The sequence below is a fragment of the Arachis ipaensis genome, chromosome B5, assembly GCF_059453495.1.
Source record: "Arachis ipaensis isolate K30076 ecotype BB chromosome B5, ASM5945349v1, whole genome shotgun sequence".
NCBI classification, from domain to species: domain Eukaryota; kingdom Viridiplantae; phylum Streptophyta; class Magnoliopsida; order Fabales; family Fabaceae; genus Arachis; species Arachis ipaensis.
In genome coordinates, this window is record NC_142440.1 from 130,848,917 (window position 1) to 130,861,036 (window position 12,120).

General features: G+C 40.8%; 1 pseudogene; it reads right to left on the reverse strand.

Annotated features, from left to right (window-relative positions):
* Positions 1–6,638: 6,638 nt before the first annotated feature.
* Positions 6,639–10,004, reverse strand: LOC107640979 (protein FAR1-RELATED SEQUENCE 5-like; annotated as a pseudogene).
* Between the last annotated feature and the right edge of the window lie 2,116 nt (positions 10,005–12,120).

Below are 12,120 nucleotides of genomic sequence, written 5' to 3' on the forward strand. Positions count from 1 at the left end.
CATGTGAGTATAATCGTGATTACGCTATATCTCGCAATTTACTTCTTTTTTAAGCACAGGTCACATCTTTGGAATGCACCGTCGTCCTGTTTTGTCATAACTATTGATACCCTATACATATCCCCATGCTTGTGTTAATATTTGATTCACAGCATCTTTCCTCGTGACTTTGGGGAGCTAGTGATTTAATGGGTAGCAAATTTTAGTAATGTGGATATGTGAAATTTGTCTTTAATTTGCGCGAGATAATCGGAAATTAGGTCGTCTCTAAATTTATTTTACAGAATCTTGCTATCCATGGACACAGGAAAAGTAGTCTTTCGTGTCGTCGTTCCTGATTTCCGGAAGAGAAACGGCGTCTTTTCAAAGTATGCGAAATGTGGGGCTGCATTAATCCAAATGAAGATGTGTGGTTTTTTTTATTTTGGACATGAAGATGTGTGGTTTTTTAGTCTTTGCTAGAATATAACAATTTTCTTCCAACTGGGCTCTTAGTTAATTTCACTCAATAACACAATACATGGTTACAACGGGCTTATATTGCATAAGCCCAAGTGATGAGAGATACATGTCTTCAAATTAGGAGGAGGTAGGTAATGAAGAAAAAAAGGACTGGGCTTACTTGTAGCCCACTTCTACGTTCAGTATTCTGAATTGGACCACCTAAGAAAGCAACCTAACATGGAAGGCAATCATTTTGCAAAAGAGGGCGAGTTTACATGGTAACCCGATCCAACGTGGGAGGGTGATTGAACGCACAGCCTGGGTTAGTCTTGTAGGTATCGAAGAGGTTAACGAGGACGGTGCAAAAGATTGAACCCATCGCAACTTGACCAGCAGTAAAACCCCAACCGGCATCGACTAATATGAGTCAGATCCCCATCCTCCACGCTCCTATCGCGAGACCAAAGGGAACGGCTCCTCGGCCACTACATGGCCTCGTGTCACTTGTTCTCGGGGTCGGGGATATACCCATGCGGCCGAGCTTTAGCTGACGATAGCTTGAACGGCGACCTTGTCCGCCTTTGCCAATACATGCACAAGCACGGAGTCCTTCATCGGCGGACGCTACTGCCTACTGGAGGGCGGTGGCGCCGGCCACAGGGTCCCTAGACCACATTCTGTGGTCACGTCACTTCTTGCCACAAGGGGTCATCATTTTCAAGGGAATGTGGCTGAATGTATATCGAGTCTTGGATCTGTTGTGCTTCGCCAGTTGAAAGAGGTATTTTTCTCTTATTTGGCATGTTTGGATGTTGCACTGTGTGGTTATGAATTTGATGTTGTAAAGTTCTCTCGATGTCATTTTTGAGTTTACAAACAAATACAATAAAATCGCCAATAGGGGACTATGGGAGACTTTGCGATTTTCCTCATTTACTAGGTTACCGGAGATTTATGGTATTTTTTTGTTCGAGCTCCTTCTCTCTCAGTTTTCTTCCGGAAAACACTACGTATATGATATTTCGTGAATGTGACCTTATCTATTTCCAATCATAGCCTTGTTTTGCTACTTTCTGGTGTATCCTTATCATTGGTTAAGAATCCTATTTGATATTGTGCAGCACGCATGCTGAAGTGTATATTTTGCGTTTCGATGTAAGCATCCCCGCCATCTCTCGTTTGGCCCAAAGCCAAGCGACAATGTTGAACATGAAATAAAGGGATCCTTGCCGCTCCCCCCCACCCCTTCTAGCTCGAGATGTTCCCCGTCGTGTGCCCGAAAAAGGCTGACGACAACCTCTATCAGGTAAGCAAGTGCCTACTTCCTTGTTGGTTTGGGGAGATTATGATACGAACGTCGTGTGCTGTGTCGTGCATTGTGGTACATGATAACTGTTTAGTTGACATTGTTCTTTCAAGGTACCTCCGGAAGTGGACGACAAGCCACTCATCTCGGCAACAAGCTGCGACTCCGTGTGTCTAGGGCCCAACAATGTAAGCATCATAGACCAGTCTTTCGATGTTGTCCTTGTTGGCCGCACCGTTCGTGATTACTAAAATGCATTCTTAAATCCTCGCAGGAACGCAGTCCCATAGCAATGAGCATGGTTAGTAGCGTATCCGAGATGCAATTCGATATTAGGAGATTGTCCGAAGCCATTCGTCGCCATGATGCGATGGTGTCAGAGATAAGGGACGCCGTTAACCTTCTAACCCAACAAAAGTCATCAATCGCGGCAGATGCGCCCTGCTTTGCACCTTGCACGCATTGCAAATGCTGCCAAAGGAAAAGCAACGTCAATCGACCCAAAGGGAATGAGACAACCACGAAACTTGTGAGCAAGAGTTGTTGTGGAAAAAAAATACGGCCGCCTGATCCGGCATCAACTCCCGTAATCGATACCACCTTCACCGTTGATCACATCCCTTTTTTCACCAAGAGAAACAAGAAGCCCACCCGAAAACTGTTCCCAACCCAGAAAGCGCCGCGATCTATGCATGTCCCCGAAGTGGTGCACTGGTGCGTACCCAGCCGCCTTTTGTATTTCTTTGAACTGGAATTGATTCCAATTTCTTTTCTTCACTGGTAGTCACGACATAATCCCGTTGCACCATTTTTAGGTGGATCTAAGCTCAGACGATGACCCGGAGAAGATAGCGCGGCACACTAAATCCAATAGGGGCTTGGAGACATTGGGACTAGCTGGACGGCGAGGGCACGACGCACCTGCCCTGGAAAAAGGAGTCGTGAACTTAGGCCGACTACTAAGCATGAAAGTCGAATGCATTCCAAAGGTGATTAAGTATATATGGGTAATCAAATGAATAGTTCTAATTGCCTAGTCTGCTCAGGGTGTCGTATCCGCTTGAACTGAGTGATATTCATTGATTATTTGTAGTCCATGAGCTTGGTCTTTCCTCTAAACAATGAAATGAATTTTTCAGGTGTGGAGTTGGCTGTTGCAACTTACATCTTTGACAAAAATCTTCAAGAGAGGTATGCAAACCAATGACAATCAACTCAGGATTATCCCGTTGTATTTTACTGCCCTGTCCCCATTGGGATTTTAGTGCCCTACCCTCAATGCTAGTCATCTAATGCTTGGGTATACTAATCGGTTGATGTGAATGTTTGTGTTAACCATAGTGAGCTTCTAATTGACGTCAGTGACTGCATAGCTAGCAGGGGAGCGCTCATGACTCTTGCCCCTAAGTGCGAAGTTGTTGACGACGTGAGTCCCCGATACCTACTACGTGCGTTCGTTGCCCTGATTTTCCCGTTGATTAACTGATTAGTGTAACCCCTAATAGGATGGTTTATATGTGTTGGTAATATTGTAGGTCCTAAATGCTGTGGTTCGCATGCTAGCAAGTGCGTCGAATCATCATTGTTGGTTCCTGCCTACGACCATCTTGGTAAATCTATGTCATCACGCTATGTATGAAGGAGCAGTGGAATGCTTAGTTTGGAATATGGTTGGCTCTATTTGCGACGTATACATGCTTATTACCCTCAAACCAACGCGAGATTTATGGCTTATGTCAGCAGCTTTTCTATAAAAAAAGCCAAAATTTTCATTCCTTACCAAGGTAACAGTGACAACTCCATCAGATGGTTAGAAAGAAGTCAATTATGTTACATTGATGAGGTAAAACGCCATTACTACATCGTCAGCCTTGCATCCCGAGCCTTCTAAGGATGCAGTAGATGTTATTGTAAGTTGGCCCAGATATGTCTGTGCCTCGGCTAAGGACAAAAGTTCTTGTCGACAACTATGTTAGTATAAGAATTTCCAGTAAAATTATAGTAGTTTTTATGGTTTTATTTCCCATTAAAATTTTCTAATTAATTTTATTACACAGTGTGTGACCGAAACATTTTTTAAGTTTGCTCAAATTAATTATTACTAGTAGTTACGTACTCAGTACAAAAGAAATGTAAAAGTATTATTTTTTAGAATAGTTTTTATAAAAGGTCTTTTTTCCCCGATAGTGCTCTTGGATGATATTAACTTGCATATGTGTTTGAATTATTTAGCAAGCAGCAGTGGGTGGTCGGACGCTTACATCTGCGAACATGACATCTCCCCATATGGTGCGACCAGCACTGGTTCCTGATGATCATCGACATGCCGCGTATGAAGTTGATATACTTAGATTCACTTTGAGATCCGCACGAAGCGGATGCAAGGAAAACGGCGATGCTGCGAGTGGTAAGCATCGACTTCTTTGGCGTTAAATAATCATTTGAAAATTCAACTCTAATACGATTACGAAATGGGTGCTTTATAATGTTCAGTTTTATAAAGTTTTTTCAACTAATGTTGTCTCAGAACAAACTAAAGTTAAATTAAAAATAAAAAATCAATGAATAAACAGTATTATTTTGATTTCTTATTTTATTATTATCCTTTATTTAACCATTTTTTATTTATTAGTCAACATAAGATAAACATTTTTATTAGTCATATTTTATTTTAAGATGAAAATTACTGGAACAATATAATTTATTTAATTTGAAATTAATTTAATTGCATGAAGCAGACACTTTACCTGGAGGGATTCACGCTGGGAAGGTCCTGGCTATCGGGACTAGGCGCGCTACGTCCTAGGTTTTCCGCGTTCGAGTTTGAGGAGCCCGAAGTGCCTCAGCAAGAATCTGCCTCGTAAGTTCATACATTTACGTATCACAATAACTTTCATGAATGCTTTTATATAGTCAGTGCTATTTTTGGGTTGCGAACTTGGAACTTACAACACGAAACTGCATAACTACAAAAATTTGTGCCAAAACAGTGCGGACTGTGGCGTGTGGGTTGCCCAATGGATGATTCGAGGGCACCTATGGCAAGACTACGGGGTACAGGTACAGCGACTCATGTTTTCCTATGCCTCCCGTTTACAATATGAGGCACATATGTAGAACAGGACCGTTTACATGTTCCTAACGTTGAATTTTACATTGTGTTTTTTCAGAATGTCAACACGGCTACCCGGATGCGCTTAGCAGTGGACTTGGTCATGAAGTCACCCAACCACTTGGCACAACAAGTTGTCTCCAAAGCATTTGCACACTGGCAACTGAAAGCTGGTTAGGATTGCTGTGTGTTTCTTTAGAAATCATCCCAGTAGTACATATTTTGTATGGGTTCACTCAGGGCAATATTTTTTTGGTTGATCCTTGACTGCCCTGAGTCATACTCAGTGTGCCCATGGCGGTTACTTTTTTATTGCAAAAGTGTCAATCGTTAGCTCCTGCCTTTTTGATCATGTATATGATTACTAGTTGATGGTACACTGTCTACATGAGGCCTTTTGAAAGTGTCAGTGTACCTCTAAGATCAAATGTGAAACTCTCGCATAGAACTATTACTTATTTTGCCTGTGTGAATCATCACACTCTCTACTTTGCTATATTATCTATGCTTGCCCCATAAGCATTATAAGAAACTTTTAATTAGAACAAGCTTCCACCACGTTAAAATGATAGTCGAACCATTCACTTACTTTTTTCTTTATGTTGGTATTTTTTGTCAACAAATGTGACCATTAACCAGTGTTTCCAGAATGCATTGGTCAAAATGTCGTGGATTAAGTATCATTACGATGGTTCATAACAACATAAATGAAAACTATTAACATCACAATGTGGGCAAAGTATTTGACAAAACTCTTAAACAGAGCTCCATTAGATAGCCTTGTCTAAATTATGTATAAAAAATTCCGTAACTCATTCTAATATTACTTATGAGCAACACTATTTATTATATTGTATAAAAAATTTAACGATGCAAGTTCTCGGTATATCCAACGTCAATGCATCATAACAAAAAATTTTTATTAATTGAGAGTCTCTAATTTTACCAAAAAATAACCACCCACTTTAAGAAATAATTTTCTTTCCCAAAATAACAGAAGAATTCACCATTTTTATGCATTTAGACTTCGGAGTTGATAACGAATATTATTTTATAATTCTTTTTGTACGTTTTTATTCTTGAATTTTATTAATTCATGTCATAATTTTATCTCTAAAACTAAGAAAGTATCATGTTGATGTTTATTCTTGTATAATGACTAAATCATACTTACTGTTATTGAGAAAAAAAATGAGTAAAAAACTGTCATAAATTATATTTTCCCAATTAATATTTATTTTAATTTATTTTTAATAGTTATTATTTCAATATGTATGTTGAAGTATTTTTATGCATAATTATAATAAACAAAAATATATTCTTATGATTATCTTTTAACAATTAAATCATCTTTTTTATGATCATGACCAAAATATTTTTTTGGCAGTAAAAAAATTAAAATCAAATAATTTTAATTTAATCCTCTCAAAACTAAATATATCACAACTAAATATATCACAACGGTTAAGGATCATTTTATAAATAATTTACAAAACTCCATCGTATACTTTCCCTATAATGTGTTCCAACGATCCTAAAAAGTGTTTCCCACCAGTAGAGCTATCCCCTGACAAGTTCAAATTAGAAGTCACAATAGATTATGATAGCATTACATGCCCGTCATTGTTGTTAACCCCCCTGATTCTAACAACATAAAAACCAACCCTTAATTCACACAGGTGAGAATATGTTATCACCCAATCAATTTCATTCAAAGCACCCAAGAAAGTCGTTGCACACCTTAATTTGAACCAACAAGATAGGATCCCGATAAATTTAAACCACATCCTGAACAGTATCAACTTCCATCTCCGTATCTCCTGTTGGATGATGGCTTACCCAGGATATTCTGTTCACGACGGCCAAACCAACACGGTCAGCCAACATTTCTTGCAACTCAATACTAAGAAAACATAATTCCATTACACAACACACAGCTAAAACCTTAATCAAATGGCCATACCTGTGTTAGCCACTGCTCAAAGAGTTCTTCATTTGTGCACCTTGTGGGATTAGTAATACTTGGGGTGGTAGCATGTCGGTGCAACTCCCTGTTGTGTCCCGAGCAACCTTGTAATGCATAAAACTGCTCAATGTGTTGCCCCCCGAGAAATATGGTGGCCCCCTACCCCCGACACCCATACGGGGGCTGCTAAACTAATGGCTTAACCCATATAGGTCAGTGTTGTCCCCTCGGCACCAGTTGAAACGGTGTGGCCAGTCTCGCCATTCTCGGAGTGAATGTCCGGCCAACTCTAATTACCATAGTCACATACGTTACCATTATTCAACCACACAAGAATTTGTTATGCATGCAATGCAAAATTCAACTAATTAAGGTTTCTGAGATAAATATATTGATTTTGAAATCCAGATTCATGATACATATATTGAAACTAAATGGCACCACAAAATATGTCACAACTATCGAAGTTAGCACGACCGGAACAACAAAATAAGATATCAAGAATGCCCTTTATACACATTTGAACAAAAGTCTGGAAGCTATCTACCGATGAACCAATTATTCTTCTGTCGGTGGCCTTACCACCCTAAACGAAAACTACCACTTAGCTATCTATGTCAGAAACTGATCCAGAATCTGTTTGAGCATACACCTCGACCAATGTAATCAATCTTTTACCATGCATATTACTCTGCTTATGTTATGGGGATCATACAGTGTAATCATTAAAACCTAGCCATCATATGTATTTTAGATTTAGATAAAATTGAAAACTAACCTCGCCCTTTTCAGAATATCTTGTCGGCCTAGTTGCGGACGGGGGCTTGGGACAGGCGACGAACATGACACGAAGCCTGGATTCGCTCCACCAACAGTGCCAGCAACACCAGGTTCCCGTCGCTAAGTGCATGTCCTCTTAGTGTGCCCAGGAGTGCCACAGTTTGTGCAGCGTCTCCGCTTACTCCGATCCTCACCCTGGCTACCAGGTTCGGGTTCGTTGCCCTTCTTCGGAGCTCCCTTTGTCTTCGACACCTCTGGGTCCTTGATCCCGTCCTGCGATGATACGCCAAGCTGGCTTTCGACCCTGTCATACACTCTGTGTTGAAGTGCTTTAGCGAGGTTAGCAAGGCCGTTCCTAGCAATAACAAAATCTGCAGCATCTTCCGACCCAAGTTTGGCAACCAAACTCATCGCCCCACAAAAGGCACCATGTCTAAGCAGCCGTCCATGATGCCCTTCTGCAACTTCCAACGGTTTCGATCTGCAATCCTTTGCATCTTTGCACCACCTACGTAGAACAAGACCATGCGGTATTCTCTCCAATCCCTCGTACTTCATCACACAGAAGATATGAGAACAAGGAATCCCTTCACTGTTCCACATTGAACACTCACACTCAATTTTTTCCTCGTTCAGATCATACAACACCTTGTGTGTTTTGTCCGGTTTTCCCATCCTCGAAAACCTGTACACACATGTTGTGCTAATGCTGTCCCTGCCCCGAAACAATAATGTCGCCACGCCCTTAATTTGTTTCTTAACTTCTTTAAACACTGCCTGTGTATACACCTTTGATGCAAACAGCTCCATTGCTTCTAGGCCAGTGGTTAGCACTGGACTATAATACGTGGAATAGAATTGGGCCATAACTTCATTATTTTGGTAGTCCTTAACAACCAGTCCAGACTATGTCCCAGTTCCAAAATGCTATCAGTCAATTTAAGAAAACCCTTAATGAAAGCGTTGATCCCTTCACATCTCAAAGTTGTCCTGTATCCCGCACAGAAGGTGCCCTTCAGGTAGGCCATTGCCCAGCTTTCTCTCATTTCATACGTGCTCTGCACCCAGCTGTTATCATGTAGTCCAAGAGACACAACCGACATCTTCCAGTACTCCTCAAAGTCGCTGATTTCGAAGTTTGCATATATAGCTTTCTTAAAAACCTTTTAGAATTCTGTATCTTTAACCCTTTGGACACAATTCTTCTCCAAGTGCCAACCGCACAGCCTATGTGTCGCCATCGACAGCACCTCTACAATTGCCATGCGCATCACCTTGTCCCCATCTGTGACCACCACACACGGCTTCTTTTGTCCCATTACATCCAAAAGGTTCAACAACACCCACCTGTATGTGCGAACCTTTTCATCCTCAAGCAACGTGAACCCAAAAATCGATGTTTGTTTGTGATGATTTGACCCGGAGAAAACCACCAGTGGCTTCCTGTACTTGTTAGAGCGGTAGGTGGAATTAAATGCCAACACATCCCCAAATAATTGATAATCTGACATCATCTCACCATCGGCCCAAAATAAGCTAGCCAAATGGTTGTCTGCGGTCCGTGTGTACCGTGCAGCTGTTATCATGTCGGCATTTGCCTTACCTTCCAAGTAACTGATGGTTGCTGCTACATCACCATCACATATTCGCGCAACCCATTGCCCATGCACATAATTATACAAATCCTGTTTTGTAAATCTAAGCATGCCATACCCACCAGACTGCCCGGCCATGTACGCCATTATCTTCGAAGTCGGGATCCCAAACTGCTTCAAACTCTCCACTTGTGCCTTGTCGCCGTCACTCATCTTCCGGTGACTAGGAAGGAGATGTGTAAATGTCACTGGGGCAAGATCGTGGATGTGTTCATCGAAGATGGTTCTTACCATCCACACGCTATGCTGTACATCGTAGTAAATCTTCAACTTTGCCTTACAATCCGTTCGACTCTCTAGTCTCTCCTCCCTTACTCGCTCCGGACGGTCATAGTGCTTAGGATGTCTTGTGCCTTGTCGATGGCAGAAAAAGTCTCTCCTTATCAAAACCCCATTAACACAAGCTACATCTCCCTTCCGAACTCCAAAACCCTTGAATCTGGCGAACTTCTTGTAGGCAGCATAAGCATCCTCCTCCGTGGCAAATTTTCTACCCAAGAAGTCATCCGCGGCAGGTTGCCCTCTCGGGCCACCATTTCCCGGGTTTTTTGCACCGCTCGACCCCTTACCATCAACAGCATCCCCTTCACCTTTTTCCCCACTGTCAGAACCCCCCCGGGACTCAAAGCCCTCTTCGTCATCATATTCGTCGTCACTCGCACAATAGTGTCCGCAAAAATCATCAGAACTACCCCCATCTGAGCCTTCACTTTCAAGGTTGAACATACGCTTGAACTCCATCGGATAAAGTTGTGCAAATTTCTAGCCTAATTACATGAAAACCACAATAAAGGCAACACATAATCAATATAACTATACAGTCAAAACATCAACCACATATCTCCCAAGCCAGGGTATATTTTATACCACAAATAAGACATAACCACTGCATTGAAATTCTACTACCATAGATTTCATCAACTTTGGAAAATCAGAAACAGCAAATCATTATAATTAACACATTATATCTTGGGGGAAGTTATATCTAATTAAGTAGCACTCATTATATCACAAGTGACTCCATCTTTTAACGGCTGAAAGTAAAAAACAAAAAATAATAATGTGCATCACAACCTTAACAACATATCAGGATCTACTTATAACTCATAAACAACCTTCATTATAACTTACATACATGGGCAATAACATATAAGTGTCTAGTCAAGAACTATGTATTCATTAACCAACCTACCTCCCTAGTGGTACCCATTTCAATGGAATTCTTCTTTTCTGTTTGGATCTTGCTTGCCTTTTATGTCTTTTCTTATTATCTATCAAACAAAAAATGAACACTCATTCTAGGAATTCAACCCGTGAGAACACTTCCATCTACTTTTTTATACAATGATATATACGTCAAACTGAAAAATAAAAAAGGCCATCTCGAACTGTATTAAGTAAAATTTGACTTCAGAATTTTATCTTCAGGTCCTCTAGGAAATCTGTTTTGAGTTGATATTCACAAGAAATGCTATGAGATAGAGCTATTTGAAATATCAATACCCATTGATCATCAAGTTTAGAGTAATCCTCCTTAGAGTTTAGTTGAAGGCTACTTGTTACAATCCAATAATATAATCGACACTTTATGTTACAAAATCTTCAAACAGGTATTCAAATTAAGCTTGCAAACATCATCTTATAAAATAGGCTAAAGTATAATAAGCGCATGAGTGATGTATTCACACAGCAGCAGATAGTTTTTCAGCAAATTTTAAGAAAAAAGTATCCAAAAAGAGGTTGAGACTAGGACATAGCTTTGACTAATCTACTGAGGCTGACATTAGATTTTGTTGGAAGTTATATACACGAATCGAATAACAAATTTCGACAAGCATTTACAGACAGAGACATCCATGATTTACCGTGGTTCGGTCCTAACCTGGAATCTGCATCCAATTCTCACTAAGCAACTTGACGACAAATTTCCTTATTTCTTTTAACACAGATCAAACTCAAACACAAACTTCACACCAAAGATTACAACTTACAGGAGTAAACTCAAAAATCCTTCAAGCCTTCACTCTGACCAACGGAACCAGAATTTATTTCTTTTTAAGGTCTGAAAATGCGTGTGCATACTTATCTAACATGAATGGCGAGGAACGGCGGAAAGGTGGCTACATACCTAGCTGCGAAGTCGGAGCACCACCACTCCAGGGCTGCAACGAAGTAGCAGATGATTAGCGACCTCGAGAGCACAAAGACCACCACCGACAATGCCTAACAAAGCCCAATCTCGCATACGATGGATGGCGGCCATGCGATGCTCAGCGGCGGTGGTGCACCAGTGTGAACCTAGGGTTTGGTTCGATGGGAGGTGAAGGGTAGGACGAAGACCCAACTTTACAGCCTCTACTCCAATTTTTTCCTCCCGCGCCTAGCAAGGCCCAATTCAACAAGCTTCCACTAACGGCGTCCCAGCACACTCAAACCCCGTTGAATTTCACGCCACCAGCTCGGCTAAATCGACCCTCCCATCAGCGCCATCAACCTCCTGACAACCTACTGGATCCTGCATACTGGAGACAACACGTGTCCGAATCCTATATAGAAAGAAACTACATCTGTATATCTATATGAAGTTGCATCTGTACACTAGAGCAGCCCATATATATATATTAAGGAAAAGACATTATTAGATAATTTTTTTAGTTTAGAATTCTGCTAGATAACCAATACCCAACCAGCTAACTATTAGCCAATTTTAATGGGTTATTCAAAAAAAAGTCCAAGACACATCCCAAAACCCTATCTCATTGTAATCCCAATTTTACCTTTTATTTCACACGACAATAAAAAAATAACTGCACATCCATTCACCTTCCTCTTCCACTCGTCATCAAACTATCGTTGA